Source organism: Chroicocephalus ridibundus, chromosome 8 (assembly GCF_963924245.1).
Source record: "Chroicocephalus ridibundus chromosome 8, bChrRid1.1, whole genome shotgun sequence".
Classification (NCBI taxonomy): domain Eukaryota; kingdom Metazoa; phylum Chordata; class Aves; order Charadriiformes; family Laridae; genus Chroicocephalus; species Chroicocephalus ridibundus.
The window spans coordinates 26,922,538-26,940,854 of NC_086291.1; positions in this window are offsets into that span (position 1 = coordinate 26,922,538).

Sequence of the window (18,317 nt, forward strand, 5' to 3'; positions counted from 1 at the left end):
CACAAAATTTTGGTTGGTGAAAATTTTAAACTTTTGAAGATTTACCTAATCAGTGCATATCTCCCTCTGGCTGTCTATAAATTAGATTAGTGATTCCACATCAGCTTTTCCTATAGCAGTTTCCTGTATGTGTATTCTAGGACTCGCAAGATAATTTTCACCTCGGTTTGTCTGCTTCATAGACTATTCTTCCAATACTTCATAAAAGGGCAGAAAGATCACTCTCCAGTACACAGATTTTTTGTACCCGCTTTAGTCATTCTTTGAAAGCTCCTGAGACTTGCTCTTGAATCTAGCTAAATGGAAAACCTCCACTTCAACAGCTCATTCAGAGAGATGAAATTCTGCCTACTACATGATTGAACACATTCCCGATCAAAAAGTAGCAATCACTGAATACATCAATGAACAATGACATTGAGGAGGGCATTGTTCTTCATTCTGTCCAATAGACCATGGCAAAACACTTCGTTCATACCAGAGATTGCTACTGAATGAGTCAGCGTTAGAAAAGCATCTGGTCTTGTACTCTTTTTTTTCCTACTTTTAAAAAATGATTGAAAAAACCAAACCTCTGCAAGGTTCTGCCTTAGAAGTAACAAATTAATTCAAAATTCCATTTCATTTTCAATGGCATTAATATTCTTTAAATGTTGGGATTGATCATACTGTTAGGCCTCTCTTCAGGTGTGCCCACAGAAGTTTGGCATGACATCTTAAATACTTTTATCAGGGAGAGGGCTTCTCTCACATGTATTTAGACTCATAGAAAGAAAAAATATAAAAATAAATAAGTAAATAAATATACATTTAGGTAGAGCTTTTAGAGACATTCTTTAGGACTGTTCTCTACTAAAAATATTGCCATAGTTACATATTTCATGATCCAGGAGTTTGAAAAAGCCAAATTGTAACAGTTGGTAATTGCGGATGAAGGGGAATTAGAATCAAGCAGCACACGATCCTTACCTTGATATGGTCCTAGTTTTGAGATATGGCAAATGCTAAGATGGTCAGGAGCTGGAATGTGGGATATATGATGAAAGGCTGAGAGAACCGGGTTTGTTCAGTCTTAAACAGAGAAGACTTCAAGCTGACCCTATTTGCTTTCTACCTAATGTCAAGGCACAAAGAAGATGGAGCCAGACTCTTCTCAGACATGCAGAGAGATGCTTCTCCAAGTGGAAAGACAAAAGAAAATGAACACAAGTTGGTACACGTGGGAAATCCTAACTCAATACAAGAACTTTTTTATTTTTTAATATATGGGTGTTCAAAACCGGAAGAGGTCACCCAGAGAGGTTGGTGAATCTCTCTACCCTTGGAGACACTAAAAATTTGACTAGGCAAGGCACTGAGTAACCCTGCTCTAATTAGCCCTGCTTTGAGTGGGAGGTTGGATGAAGTCACCTCTGGATGTCTCTTCCTAGCTGGTGATTCTGTGTCTGGCTCTCAAATTTACTACATTTTACTCAGATTTGATGTTCCCTCAGTTTTACCATTGAGTACTGTTTATGTCAGAAAAAAAGACTGATGGTATTAAGGTTACAGACAGAGAATAATTTCTATAAAAATGTATAAACTTATACAAAAGAATGAATACTCTGCATTTGTTAGTTCTGGATCTGCCTCATTTCAGGTAATTGATAGGCACTGCATCTTGCTCTAGAGTCTTGGCATGGGTATGGGGATGCATTTGAAATTAGAAACTTATCTGACTAGCTCTATTCAGTAGCTTTCTGCTATAGTATTTCCCACTATGGAGGAGGCTGGAATAATAATGTCTCTTTTCCATTTCTCAAATAACATTTCCTGATACTAAGGGATCCTTAACAGGGTTACGCTGCTGTGTGTCTCTTGGCATTCTAGACAGAGAAGACAATAAGCCCTAAATTGCAAAAAGTTATCTTGAATACATAAGTTTTCTGTAACCACAAGTTAGTATCTCAAAAGCATAGGGAAACATGATGTATAAGCATTATACTATTAGCAGCTCTCATATTTAGCATTGACTCAGAACATAACGAAAAGGTTAAATCTGGCTACTGAAATATACTACTTTTATTGTCAATTTCTAGTCTGCTAAATTGAAATTGGAGGCAGTTTCGCTGCAATGCAATAATATCAATTTATAAAAAACATTAAAAAAATGTTTTCACCTTTTCTTCTGCAGCCTACTTTTTTCTTGGATGAATAACTTGCCACACATGAATTATGCAGTTCTCATTGGCATATGGAAGGAGGCAATAGCTACCAAAGTATTTAATACTTCTGGTGCTATGGGTAAAGTACAATTTTAACTTTTTTTTCCTCTTTCTTTAAGACTGGAAGAAGATGAAAAAGCAAGTAAAAAATACCCACTATCTCAGTTTAAAGTATGATCATTTCATTTTCTTAGATATGGTTTTTAAAAAAATAGAAACTTAAAGCCACAAAAACTTTCTTTCCTCCAAGTAGCAGACAGGAAGTAAAAAAATATTCATAAAAACATGAGAGGGAAAAAAGGGTGAAAAAATAAGAAATCAAAAAGGCATGAAAACAAAACCACTTTGCAACAGATTGCGGACCACATCTTCACCTATATAAATTACAGCCACTGTAGTGAAGTCAATGAAGCTACTCCAAGTTGACCAAAGGATCCATCTCTCTCTTTTCACTAGATTCTTTCTCCTCAGCTCACCTTAGGTCAAAGAATTGACAAGTGACATGGTCTACAGAAACCTCAGCTATATCAAAAAGCCAGGGTACGACCCACCAGAGAATTAGCTTGTGTTTATTGCTTTGCCTGACATAACATTTTAAAGAATAATTTTGAGAGTTACCTTTAATGACAACATTAACTGACTTATTAAATTAATATACGCACTGCTGATGCATATTTCCAAGGTTGCACATGACATCTATTAAATATATATGTGCAGGTATTACCCCTACTTCTTCTTATGAGACAATGTAATTGATCAAGAGGGAATATACTTAGTCATTTTCATGGCTTTTCTGGACATCTTAATCCTCATAGGTATAAATTAGAGTGGCAGATATATTGGAGGTTTTCCAAGTTTGTCTTCTAAATTATGAGCTGCTCAGGCAAAGCTATGCTGCTGACTGCTTTTGTACAGAATATATAGCGGGGGAAAATACCCAAAAAGAACAGAAGCTTGAAACTAAGCATATGTGAGTCCACCTTCCCTGCTACTGTCTTCTCTCTCTCTCTCTCGCTCACTCACATACACAGATATATTAGTACATACTACAGTCTAACTTTTAATACCTTTATTTTATTTTATTTTATTTTACCTCCCACTAAGCAAACCTCCAAAGATCACCTTAGGTGTGCAGTGAAAATAACTTGGCACACCATCTTTTCTCTGCTGTCACTTAAATGAAACTTCTCTTTAATGCTAGTTAATTTTCTTCCCTTTCCCACCAATTTTCCTGCTGTGACAATTAAGATGTGTAAAAGGGATGTAAATAGTCACTGATGACTATTTGAACCTGTGGTATGAAGAAAGGAGTGAGAGAGGCAGAAAAAGGAAAAAAGACAATACAAGCCAGAACAAGTAAAACTTGTAAGGTTAGGATAAAAAAAGGCAAAAAGGAAACAGCAGTAATCATAGAAATGGACTTAGGAAAACCTGAGAACTAGTTTGTTATTCTATCTCATTGCAGAAGACTAATTAAACCCTTCCATGAAAATGTAAAAGAAAGCAAGAGGCCTTGACTTAGACAAGGTCTACGGTAAGCGAAGGCCCTACTTCCCCTAAGCTTTCAAACTTCTTGTTAAATACAAAAGTGCAACATTAGACTTGAAAGGGAGAAAAGAGGCATGGAGAAAACAAAAGACCAGATAAATTGTGTAAAGCCTCCACCACTATCTCATAGTTCCTTTCTGTAAAGAGAAAGCTCCACTTGCAGTAACGAAAGCCTTTAAGTACAGAAAAAGAACCATTGCTTTTTAAAGCTCTGAGATGATGGGTTAAGCTGAACCCTGACTCACACACCTATTTATATGCTATTTAAACGTGTGTCCTGTAATTCTACCTCGTACAGTATTGCTGTTGCTTGCATTTGAGGCAATCAATCAAAAATACTATAAAAAGATTGATGAAAGGGCAAGAAATAAACTTTCATAACAAAATCTTGGTTATATATATGATTTGTTCCCTGAAATTGAGGTCCTAAGTGGCAGTTCTGTTCTTGACCTTATATTCATTCCAGGGTCTGTGTCTGTTGTTGTAATGAGCTGCCTTGCTCTTTCATATATTCTACAGCATGTCATTACCTTTTTCTGGACTTTTTTGCATCCTCGCTTCATGATGCAGTAGCAGTCATTCCTTTAAATCAGACTGCAGTTGTCTGTTGCCAGTGAGTTCATAACTTATGAAAATGTATTCAAAATCCACTACTCCCTGCCAATAAACAGGAATGGAAACTGAGAGATTTTGAGAAGTAGAAGTGGGATAGGTCATCTCAAAATAGCACAGAAACTCAAGACACAAAAGCATTCCACATCTTTTGTACCTGAAAAGGGCTCTAACGAAAGCATTAAAAAAAAAAAAAAAAAAAAAAAAAAAGCATATTCCCAGGCTAATTATATGGTATGAAAACTTACATGGCTCATTTCTTGAATTTCATTCAGACTCAACTATGCTATGTACATCCAGTTTTTGCACAAGGCACTAGAAAGCAGAAAAGTAGTACTCAGAAATAATTATGAGACAAACAATTTACAATTCTGTACTCAGGTACAGAAAAATTAGAATTTTAACAGTAGCCACTTACGTATACTTGTGCTGAAAGTGTAATTCCCAGAGAGGTTACGAAACTTGTACAAAGGCATAGGATACAAAATAACATTTTTTAAAGGCTATCAAACAGAAATACCACTACTCAGAGATACAACAGCAAAATATGCCCCTGCAGTGAACAGAAAGTATGGATATAGGATACTTTAGTGGGAAGTAGCATATTTATGTTGTTATATAGCAACATTATGACAAAAACTAAAGAAGATCGTAAACTACCCTAATGTAGCCCATGCAAAGAAGTGAACCCGAGTTAAATAAACATATACGCATGTTTCCATTCTCCCATTCACTCTACTTGAGCTTTAGGTTTGACTGCGCTACAAGATCTGAACACTTACTATTTCTGAAAACTTGCTAATATTTAAACAGGAGAAAGGTAAAGAGAGGACAGGGCGTGAGCAAACGCTTGTCTCTGCTTTCTAGACACGCTAGTCAACGGTAATGGGAAAACGTAGGAGATGATTATTTGATTTTCTGGAGAGCAGCAAGATGACCTCTCCCTAGATCTAAAGTGGAATGCAGTTCCCACTCCTCTCCTGGACTCTCTCCTTAGTTGTGCGTGACCCAGGCAAGAGCATACTCAGCTGAGAAGTAGACGGGCAAAGACACAATCCTCCCTTAGCAACAAAAGAATGATGTGATAAAGAGCTTTAAAAATGCCAGCACATCTTGCCAATCACACAATGGGAAATTGCTGATAAAACAATTTGCAAAATGTCTTCTTTATGGTTACAACTGACTTTAACTGTCAGATTTTAAAATTTATATTTAGGGAAGAGCTGCTTGGAAAAGCTGAGCCACAGAATTCAGTAGAATACACATAGGCAAAGAGAAGCCCAGGTGGTTAGTATTCATGTATGCAGCTAGATTTTGACTTCTTCTCAGGTTCAGAAGGAGCTGCCAGACACATTGAGGGAATCCTGGCATTTGAAATGTTTAAAATATTATGTTTATTTTCTTTTATGGCCATTCTCAAAATTACAGAAAACTTTTCCAATGTACACACTCCATGCTCCATACGTCTATCGTGCACTCACGAGGCAGTAGGAACACTACTGCTATTTAGTTTATTTTGTTCTGGTTTAAGTTCCCAATAATTACGCATACCTAATGAAAAGCTATGTTAATGCTGTAATGCAGCACAATTGAGGCACATTCGTGTATACAAATCTCAAAACTACTGTTCAATTCTATACTCTGTTTCATAGAACTAAATCAGTCATAGAGTGCAGATGAAGTGCAGAATATCATTCTACCCAGATGGCCATGTTCTACCCAAAGGCCTGTGTGCTAGATACAAGCGATATTGAACGCACCTACCGCTTCATATTTGCAGACCAAATTCAAGTGTGAAGTAACCTGAGTCAAATGAAGACAGAAGTCAGGCTTATTTGCTGTTTTAAAAATCATTATTTTTCCCAACTTTTCCAATGTTTCAGTAAATATCACAGATGTAATATGTGTGCTTTGCTAGTTAGGTTTGATTACATAAGCGATCAAAAAATTTCTTCAAAATAAAGACTAGTGAGATTGGGTGCTGAGCATGTAAGTATGTCTCCCCTGAGCCATAGTCCATACCGAATAAAGCGCATGTAACTGCCTTGGGAACCCAAAACTGCTGACATAACAGCTGCCCATGTTGCTGCCATAACTGGAGTCGATCTCTAGGTGGGACTGGGGCTAAAATTTACCGCCTGTGGCCAATAAGCACTGCGTGCTAGTAACTGTAGGAAGAATTCACTTACTCAGTATTTGTTTAGGTCCAATAGCTGTATCTAAATTTCTTAATTTGGTGGTAGAGAAACATTTATTTGGAAAAGGACATTTATTTACAAAAAGCCTCAAAAAGAAAAGTAGATCTACATTTTTCTAGAAATTTTGCTAGATCTACATATGTGCTAGAATTATTTTTTTTTCCTGGTGAAAAACTAGCCTAAGTTTAATTAATTTGTATCACCAGGAGATGTGGAGCCCAGTTGCTGATTTTGCAGCTCCTACATGTAACCCAATTTTTAAGAAATATCTAAAGCAAGGATTTCACCTGTATTACTGAGAGCAATTTGGCTTAGTTACTGCTAAAATGTTACCATCACAGCCAGAGTAGGTTGCTGGGTTTCCTTTTTACAGTGAAGATTTTCAAATCATCATTTTAAATAGAGATTATAATGTCTCCAACTGTGTTAATTTAATGGTAAATTTAATCCTAAATATGCAGAGCAGTGCAGTTCTACAGGAAAAAAAAAATCCCTAGAGACTTGCCTCAGGTGTCTCTTTAAAATATTATTATTTATCACGTAAAAATTGCTAGAAAGTTAATCTAAATGGACACAGAGCTAAACAAATAAAGGCATAAATGCATGCCTGTATCAATCCACTGCCTCAAACCCATACACATATTATACGTTTTGGTGAATGCAAATAGATTTATGTATAGAACAGTGTCAGTTTTTACCACATTATATTTTTCAGGAAATGGCTTTTTTGACGTACTGTTATTTTATATGCTGTTCCTCCTGTTGTAAGAAAAACATTCTGAATACAAATACAGATAAAAACATGCAACCTCATTAGCCATCTGACCCATGAAATTGCAATGATCATTAGTCTTGTAAAGCTAAGTGAGTAAAATTTTCATTAATTTTGTATTCATTTTTGTGAACTGAGGTACTGATATCTTATCAAACAAAACAAGCACGTGAGCCCAGGACCAAGATGTAAAATACTAATATCTGTCTCTTCTTCGTCATGTACTCCTAGGAGCCAATCATCAGCTACTATTCTACAGAAAAGTCCCCTGTTACTGGAATTAGCTTATAGATTATAAATTTTGGAGAATATTTACGCACTGTTTATGTTTCTGGTAATAAAGTCTCTTATATTTTAATGGCTTACTAAAGCAGTAAAGTAGGCTAAAGGAAATTTAAGCATCATCAGAGCAATATATTGGAAAGTTTGACCCTTCCTCTAACAGAATCTACTTTCCTCTGTGAAAGTAATCTCTTTACATCCCAAAAGACCATACTTTATTGAGAAATTGTCTTACTGGCTAAGTGAGCTGTAGTATTTATCTAAAAAAATAAATTAACCTTTTTTCATATATTGTGTACACAGAATGACTTTTGACAACAAAAAAGCAAGAAAGAACTATGAAAGTAAATAGAGGAAAAGAAGAGAAACAACAGGTACCTATTTCAGGAAAAAATGCCAAACCTAATAGTGGTTACAACTATTTTAAAATAAGGCCACATTGCCCTGTACTAGAGAGTCTGTGGACAATCCTGGGCTTGCGTGACAAATTGAACCCTCCTGACAAATTAACCAGATCGTACTCCATGTTTTCTCTAACAGATTTTCCCCAAAGGAAATTGGGAATAATATTTCCTATAAACTGCAAAGGTATGAATTGCAATCCTGGAGGAAATACGTATACTCACTCAGCAGAAAAAAGCACACTGCAGTAAGAAGAGCTATCGATCTTATCAAGATGATGTGAAGGCTCTACATGCAGTGAGAAACTGAGACAAGGACAATAGGATATTGGCATCTGAGTGGAGGTTTTATTTGAGAGCAGTCTCCAGCATAAGGGGTAAGAGAATCATCTGAATGAGTCTTAATTCAAGATAGGCTGGGACAGAGGTTAGAACTGAATGAGAGGTGAGGTTAAAAATGGGATCTGAGGAACAGTAGGGACTGAGTCCAGGAAAAGTTTTGTGGAATCATCAGAAAGATGAAAGTATTGGGGTAGAAATGGAAGAGCTTCCCACACATATATTTAGTACTGCTAACTTTGAGAGCATAAAAATCCTAAAACTCTACTGACCATAAAATATTTAGATATATGTTGAGTTCTTTTTATTTACCTTTATTGACAGGGAGTTATTTCACGTAGTACAAGCTCAGAGGTTCTCCACCTCAGTGTAGAGTAGCTGTAGATAATCCAACTGTACAATGGGTTCAAATCTCACAGCAACAAATGCTTCTGAAAGACAGAAAAAATTTTGCTTGAAAATTTTGTACTTAGCATTTCTTCCTCAGAAAAATGCTTAATAATAATAAAATAATAATAATAATAATAATATAATGCATTTGTTAATAAGAAAAAAAAAAACATAAAATGTTTAGGTTCAGAAGAAATACAAAAATTCAAAATCACAAAATTTGATAGCCTTAGCAGTTCTAGTATTAGAGGTATATACTACATAGCATGGATTTCCAAAAAAACAAACATTGCCATAAAAACTACATCACACATTCTCAAAAAATTCTGTAAGTTAGTGGATGAAAGGTATAGAGAAGTTTAGAATGATGTACAGTACAGCAGACTTTAGTAAATCAAAGTATGTGTCAAATAATCTCCCTTAAAAGAAATCATTCAGATTGATTTCTTCATGAGCACAGACTGAAAACTGACTTAGGGACTATAAACAAAGAGAGAATGATAAACGACAGGGTATCAGTATTTAGGTACCCAGACATTATTGGACTGGTTTTATTGCTGGAGTTCTTTTACCTCCTTTAGCTAAGATAGAAAATTGGATGAAAAAAATTACTAGGTATAGAGGAGTCAGTTTTTATATTCTGCTTACATGGAGAGCCTGTAACAAAAAAACATAACAAACAGCTCTTTTACAAAACATACAGAGAAATTAGAAGTATCTGTGAATAGAGCCTAAAAAATAAAAGGGAGTGTTTCTATAATGACGTCATCTTCTTTGGAGAACCAAAGATGTAAGCAGAACTCATTCTGATTTTACTACAGCTTTTCCACTGTGGATCAGTTCAGTGCAGTAGTGGCAAATGAGAACATGTAAGCTCTCGTTGCTTCACAGAGACAAACTGAGCACATACAACTTCGGAGACAATAAAAGCTGTTTCACAGGGTACCAGAGAGTAATTCTGATATTTAGTCTGTCTTGAACCTGTTGTGTGTCCTTGGGCATTTATTTTCACTATGGTTCCTGAATAGAAATATAATGTTTTTAAATGAATGAGTATCCAGGACTTTTACTGTGTCTAGCTGAGAGCAGATAATATGAATAAGGAACCCCTTCATCAGTGCATTTTAATTAGGGGTGCTAGGCTAAACATAATTCAGGTAAAATGGAACACAGTTATGGCCACTAAAATGAAACTTGAAAAGTGCTGTACCTAAATTCATGTTCAGTTGTTGGCATGCTGGGGAAGAAGCATTAATCATACAGAAAGTGCCTTGCCTAGCTACAGGCTGTACAAAGAGAAATACATGGACTTATGGAATGAGTGATGCACTTTGATCTTGAGAAAAACTCTGCTCATTACCTATGAGATTTTCTTCATGTGGTGCTCCCCCTACCACCATTGCAGCAAAATCTCAAGGCTGTCATGGAAGGATGTATGTCCTAGAATGTGACAATCTGTTCTGCCTTCATACTGGTTTATCTCTACAGGACAGTCTGACAGGAGCCCCGGTTTGATTAGAAGGGGCTAAAGGCTGAGCTAAATCTGTCATATGCAATCCCATAAAGTATTATGGTGGTCTGGACTTCCAAGTAAAAAGCAAGTGTAGACTATCGAGTCATCCTATAGCTATAGGATGCTATAACATAGCACTCATAGGACTCATTTGTAAGATGCACATTAACATCTGCAATCATCACAGAATGGTTTGGGTTGGAAGGGACCTTAAAGACCATCTAGTTTCAACCCCGCTGCTGTGGGCAGGGACACCTCCCACTAGACCAGGCTGCTCAGAGCCTCATCCAGCCTGGCCTTGAACGCTTCCAGGGATGAGGAATTGACAGCTTCCCTAGGCAACCTGTTCCAGTGCTTCACCACCCTCACAGTAAAGAATTTCTTCCTGATATCCAATCTAAATCTACCCTCCTTCAGTTTGAAGCCGTTACCCCATGTCCTATCACTACACTCCGAGATAAGGAGTCCCTCCCCATCCTTCCGGTGGGCCCCATTTAGGTATTGGAAGGCTGCTATCAGGTCTCCCCCGGAGCCTTCTCTTCTCCAGGCTGAACCACCCAACTCTCTCAGCCTGTCCTCATAGCACAGGTGCTCCAGCCCTCTGACCATCTTCGTGGCCCTCCGCTGGACCCATTCCAACAGATCCATGTCCTTCTTGTGAAGAGGAGTCCAGAGCTCCACGCAATACTCCAGGTGGGGTCTCACCAGAGTAGAGGGGCAGAATCACCTCCTTCGACCTGCTAGACACACTTCTTTTGATGCAGCCCAGGATGAGGTTGGCATTCTGGGCTGCAAGTGAGCATTGCCTGCTCATGTTGAGCTTCTTGTCCACCAGCACCCCCAAGTCCTTCTCCTCAGGGCTTCTCTCAAGCCATTCTTCACCCAACCTGTATTTGTGCCATGACCCAAGTGCAGGACCTTGCACTTGGCCTGGTTGAACTTCATAAGGTTCGCACAGGCCCACCTCTCCAGCCTGTCAACGTCCCTCTGGATGGCATCTCTTCCCTCCAGTGTGTCGACCATGCCACACAGCTTGGTGTCATCAGCAAACTTGCTGAGGGTGCACTCAATCCCACTGTCCATGACACCGACAAAGATGTTAAACAGCACTGGCCCCAGTACTGACCCCTGAGGAATGCCACTCATCACCAGTTTCCATGTGGACACTGAGCCATTGACTGCAACCCTTTGAGTGAGGCCATCTAGCCAGTTCCTTATTCACCAAGTGGTCCATCCATCAAATCCATGCTCTTCCAATTTAGAGACCAGGATGTCGTGTGGGACAGTGTCAAATGCTTAATCATACAGACCACAACCCTATTTTTAACAAAAAGCCCAATTGTTTGTATTCTGAGAGCTAACTGAAATACATAACTTGGAATTTTTCCAGTCATAAACTTGAAAATTTCAATAAAATCTTCACCATTTTTCCATTGTGTATACTTCCTGTATTTGCATAGACACCCACGCTTGCAATGTTGAGACACTTTTTAGGATCTTGGTAATAGTGAGGTACTGGGATCCTCACCAGTAACACTAACTTAAGTGAAAGTACCCCACTTTACACCAGCTAGACATATGGTCCTCTATGATGTCATGATTTTTAATAACAAAACTTTTTAGAAATAGTTTATCTGAGGGTTTTTTTCTAATGAGCTATTGATAATTTTTATTTGCTTCCATCTGTCCATAATTCTCAAATATTAATGTATTCAGTACAAAAATGTTGCATTTTAAGTGTGAAGTCAAACACCACAGACCATATTTGTTGTATTTTAGATAAATCTTTTCATTCCAATTTGCAATTAACAAAGTGAGCGGCAGTTTAAAAATGCAAAATAAACATCACGATAGTTCATAGACTATGGGAATTATATTTCCAGATGAAACAAATGAAGTGCCGTTAAACTGTTCTTTTTCTTGTAAACTTTAGTTTTTAAAATGCATCAGAAAGAATATCTTTCTTCCCCAGTCCCTGCAATGTTGCATTAAACATCTTGAAATACAAGCAACTTTTTAAGAGCCACCATTTTGCCTCAGCTGAATATAATCAGTGAAATGCAAATTGATGTGTAAAAATTGCCTACAGTGCTTGATGTAAATTAAAATTACTCCTATAAATTCAATGTTCAAATTATCTGACAACTGCCGTTGTATTAATTTTGCTGCTGAATACATTAAAGAACTGCAAATTCATTTTCTCACTAACATCACAATTACTTTAGATGCTGGTCATGAAGAGCTACTAAATATACCAATAATAATTTAATATTTAAAGCCTGTTTAAAATTAGGAGATTTGTCTAAAGTGGATTACCTAACTAGTGCTGGTATTTCTCCCACAAATTTAAAAAACACTTAAAGACAAAACCTTCTGTAAAGTGAACAAGTTCTTTCTCATTCCTAGAAAACACCAAGACTGGCAAAAAGAATTCTTTGCTGTTCCTTACGGAAGAGTCAGAATATTTCCAAACTGCAAGTTAGGGTAACCTCCCAAAGACATACACGTATACTCATGTATATTAAAACAGGAGCATGGTCAAGGCCATGTGGGCAAGGACTAGATGTATAAAATGTGCCACAGATCACAGAGGAGGACAGTAACAGAATGAAAATTGAAGTCCCTGAACTCCTATACTAGTACCTGGGCTTCTAAACTAACCATTGTGTCAAGACAGTTGCAAGGACTCCTGTAAATGAAATTAAAATAACTTCGCCCTTTTTCTCCCCTTTTACTCCAAAACTTTCAAGAGATACCAGAAGTGGGTAGAATGTGTCTCATGCTTTGGTTTTGAGTGTTTACTCTGGTTTAGCACTAGAATCACAGAATCATAGAACGTATTGGGTTGGAAGGGACCTTCAAAGATCATCTAGTCCAACCCCCCTGCTGTAAGCAGGGACATCTTTAACTAGATCAGGTTGCTCAGAGCCTCATCAAGCCTGGCCTTGAATGTCTCCAGGGATGGGGCCTCCACCACCTCTCTGGGCAACCTGTTCCAGTGTCTCACCACCCTCATTGTAAAGAACTTCTTCCTAATGTCTCATCTAAACCTACCCTGCTCTAGTTTAAAACCATTGCCCCTCATCCTATTGCTACATGCCCTTGCAAACAGCCCCTCCCCTGCTTTCTTGTAGGCCTCCTTCAGGTACTGGAAGGCCGTTATAAGGTCTCTCTGGAGCCTTCTTTTATCCAGGCTGAACAACCCCTACTCTCTCAGCCTGTCCTCATAGGAGAGGTGCTCCAGCCCTCACATCATCTTTGTGGCCCTCCTCTGGACCCACTTCAACAGATCCGTGTCCTTCTTGTGCTGATGGTTTCAGAGCTGGGCACAGTACTCCAGGTGGGGTTTCACAAGAGCAGAGCAGAGGGAGAGAATCACTTTTCTCAATCTGCTGGACACGCTTCTTTTGATGCAGCCCAGGGTGAGATTGGCCTTCTGGGCTGCAAGCGCACATTGTTGGCTCATGTCCAGCTTTTCATCCTTCTCCGCAGGGCTGCTTGCTATGACATCATCCCCCAGCCTGTATTGATAATGAGGATTTTTCCTGACCCAAGTGCAGGACCTTGCACTTGGCCTGGTTGAACTTCATGAGGTTTGCATGGGCCCACCTCTCTAGCTCATCCAGGCCCCTCTGGATGACATCCCATCCCTCTGGCCTGTCAACCGCACCACTCAGCTTGGTGTCATCTGAAAACTTGCTGAGGGTGCACTTGATCCCACTGTCTAAATCATTGATGAAGATGTTGAACAGCACCGGTGCCAGTATGGATCCCTGAGGGACACCACTTGTCACCCCTCTCCATCTGGACATTGAGCCATTGACCACCACCCTCTGGATGCGACCATCCAGCCAGTTCCTTATCCACTGAACAGTCCACCCATCAAATCCGTATTTCTCCAGCTTAGAGAGAAGGATGTTGTGGGGGACCATGTCAAACACCTTGCAGAAGTCCAGGCAGATGATATCCATAGCTCTTCCCTTGTCCACTGATGCAGTCACTCCATTGTAGAAAGCCACCAAAGGGTTGGTCAGACAGGACTTGACCTTAGTAAAGCCATGCTGGCTGTCTGAAATCACCTCCCTGTCCTCCATGTGCCCTAGCATAGCTTCTAGGAGGATCTGTCCCATGATCTTCCCAGGCACAGAGGTGAGGCTGACAGGGCGGTAGTTCCCAGGGTCCTCCTTTCTACCCTTTTTAAAAATGGGTGTTATGTTTCGCTTCTTCCAGTCAGCAGGGACTTCACCTGACTGCCACGACTTTTCAAATATCATGGAGAGTGGCTTGGCAACGACACCAGCCCGTTCCCGCAGGACTCTGGGGTGCATCTCATCAGATCCCATGGGCTTGTGTTTGTTCAGGTTCCTCAGGTAGTCACAAGCCTTGTCTTCACTTATAGTGGGAGGGATTTTGTCCCGCTGGTCCCCGTCTTGCAGTCCTTCAAGCCGGGAGGCGTGAGGAGAGAGGCTGGCAGTGAAGATCGAAGCAAATAAGGTGTTGAGAACCTTAGCCTTCTCCTCACCTGTTGTTACCAGTTTGCCATTCTTGGTCATCAGGGAGGGTACGCTTTCTTTGACCTTCCTTTTCTGGTTGACGTACCTATAGAAGCCCTTCTTGTTATTCTTAGCCAAATTCAATCCCTGTTGCGTGACACGGGGCCAAGTGGTTTTGGCAGAAGATAAACCCCCTTGCGTTCTAACACTCCTCACCGAGGTGGGAGGCCAGGTGCGGCTGGGTTTAAATTCTGAGTGATGCCCAATTTAGCACTATCAGTCCAATCGCGTTTAATATGTATTAAACTACTACGATTTGGATACACTAATAGTGGACTGCACCTTCAGTCTAGTCGTGCTCCTGAACTAGCACGGCCTCTCTGTAGTTTTGGTCGCATTCAGTGAGAAAGCAAAACGACTAGCTACTTAAACAGTGCAGTTTATTTAAACAACAGATATACAGGTTCTTTAGGATTGCCGGTGATAAATACACTGTCTGCAAAGCACGTGCAAATAAAGATATTGCTAAGTATACAAACGCGCGACAAAATTATAAACGATACAGCCTGGCTATAAATGTAGGGTAGAGATTCTCTAGAGAAATTTCTAAGTCCCCGAGAAAGCGCTCGGTGTAATCGAAGTCTTACCCAAAGGCGTCCCTATGGGGGGGAAGAGAGGCTCAGCCCGTCGACTGATCCCAGAAATCAGCGGTGGAATTCTTCACGATGGTGTCTTCCCTGACATCCCCTCTCTCTTGGGCTATTTTTATATTATTTTTTTATCTTCAAAGTGGAGTTTGAGTGACTTTAGTCATACGTACTTTTATTATGATTAATGTATTCAAGGAGGAGTGTTCACACCTCGGGGGCGGATAGCCTCCGGGATGGAGGTGTGTTTTGGTACATTGTGGTGAGCAAAGTTTGCACAAAAGGACAGCATTTCATCAACTTTTGACAAAATGTTGGCTCGGGTAGCGTGTAGGCCGCTTATCAGTTCCGTAGTACCATCTCGTCCCCATATCTGCTATTCGTCACAAGGGAAGGCCACGGAACAAGCGCGTTCCGTTCCATCCCTCGTGTAGTTTCGCAAACAACCTTGTACAGGGAATCACAGATGTTGCATTCTTCGTGTGCTAGCTGCGGCTGTATTCTACCTCAGAAGCCTCTTGATTTTATGACTTTCCTTAATGTGTGAACAATGCTGTATTTTTGTATTCTTGGCCAATTTAGTAATTATTCCACAATCCCTTGCCAAGTTCAGCTCCAGCCGCGCCTTGGCCTTCCTGACCTTCTCCCTACATACCCGGACAGCATCCCTATACTCTTCCCAGGACACCTGATGCTGCTTGAACTGCCTGTGCAGTTCCTTCTTGCCTCTTAGTTTGACCAGCAGGTCCCAACTCAGCCATGCTGGTTCTCCTCCCTTTCTTACTTGATTTCTTACACCTGGGGATTGAGAGCTCTTGTGCTCTATGGAAAGCATCCTTGAAGATCTGCCAGCTCTGTTCTGCCCCCTTGTCTCTGAGGGGGTCCTATTGACTAACTCCTTGAAGAGCTGGAGGTTTGCTTTCCTAAAATTCAGGGTCCTGATTAGGCTCCTCGTCTGGCGCGTATCCCTCAGGACTGTGAACTGCACCAGTACGTGATCACTGCAGCCCAGGCTGCCTCCAATCTTGACAACCCCGGTCAGCTCACTGGCACTGGTGACTATGAGGTCCAGTATGGCATCCCCTCGACTAGGGCTGTTTATTTCCTGTCTTGGGAGGACATTATCATCAAGGCACTCCAGGAACCTCCTGGATTGTCTACAGCTCGCCGTGTTCCTTTTCCAGCAGATGTCGGGGTGGTTGAAATCCCCCAGCAGGATGAGAGCCTTCAAGTGTGATGCCTCCTGTAGCTGGAGGAAGAAGGCTTCATCAGTAGGTTCCCCTTGATCAGGTGGCCTGTAGTAGACACCAACCACAAGGTTCCCCGTGTTGCCTCATTCTCTAAGTCTCCACTAATTCAGTTATGATGCTCAAAATAGACATCCATGAAACATTTGTTGTATTTGAAGGCTGGATTTTATTAAAATACACCTAAAAGGGCTAGCTATATTCCGAAGGTAATTTTGTCCCTAGCTAGTACGAATTCCATGGATTTTTGTTTCTCTTAGCAGCCTGTGTGTTGGGGTGCAGGACAGGCAGGTGCTGCCCTGCAGAGGAAGGAGACCCAGGAGTTGAGAGTGACAGCAAGGCAGGCAGGGCTGTGCCTCCACCAAAGTGGGCATGGGGACGTAGTCCCACAGCTCTTGAGCAAGGTGAGTAAAGCAGGCCCAGGGCCAGCGGCAGGTTCAGACGTGCTCCGGTGGTGGCCAGGTAAGTCTATAATGATGAAGCACAGAGATGGTGAGGTGCTAAGTGGAGGAAGAGCTACTCTGACCAAGCAAGGGGGCCCATCTTTTTACTACATGGTATCGCCATCACACCTTCTGTCCTGACTGATAAATTAGGCTTAATGTCAGGTTTCTAGTAAATATATCATGCTCCCAGACACTCAAGCAAAAGCTGGAGGCAAGATACATTCTCTTTCATTTTCTTTTAGCCACAGGGCATTTGAGCAAGGACTCTCAGTAGAAACATGTTAACTTTTCAACGAAATTGTGTAAATAAAACATTTCAGTCAATCATAAAAAAAATATTTTACAGATTACTTTAATGTACATTTAGTTTTCCTAGTTTTCCTTGTTTTAATTTTTTGCTAATTTTCTTGGAAACATCATGAGAAAATATTTTCAGAAGATTTTTCACTTACCCTAACAGTATTTACTTGCATACAAATGAGTGTAACAAGGATCTTCATTACTTTGCAATTTTTAGCCTTTAGACTGGATTAGATTTTATTTAAACCAACTCTAGAACTGCATTCCCTTTCTTTCCATATCATACCCTACTTTTCTCACATGCAGATAGGATCAGAGACAGAGGAAGATGCAGAAACACTTTTGCAACTGAGATTTCATATAATGTAGAATCATTTCACAGAAACATCTAGTTTGCCAGTTTCAGTTATTATGATCAACAAGTATCAAATTGCAAATGACTTTTCATGATTAATATGTCAGTGTAACTTTAGGGTATAGTTCAAGCATTCACCGTAGTGATTTCTCCAAACATTAACACCTTCCCTTATGTGCATATTTCCAGCTAAATAAGAGAGAAAGCTGTTGCTGGAGGTATTTCACATATACAGTCTTGCATCTCCTTCACAGCCTGGCTGACAAAGTCGTGCCTTTAATTAAATAATTCATCCAGCTCACAAAAGATTTTAACACAAATTCTTCAGTCTCGACTGATTTCAGAAGTTTTATTGAAGCTGCAGAAAACTACAAAGTCAAGTCACATACCTAATTCACCACATTTTCCACCTTATTTCATTTTCGTGCCACAACTTGTTTACAATAAGACAACCCTGTTTAAAGTGGAAAAAATATTTCTATATTCACTGTAGGAAGTCAGTGATAAGCAGGAAAATAGGTTTTAAATTCTCTTTTTCCCAGGTTATATCACTGAGTATCACCAAAGTAC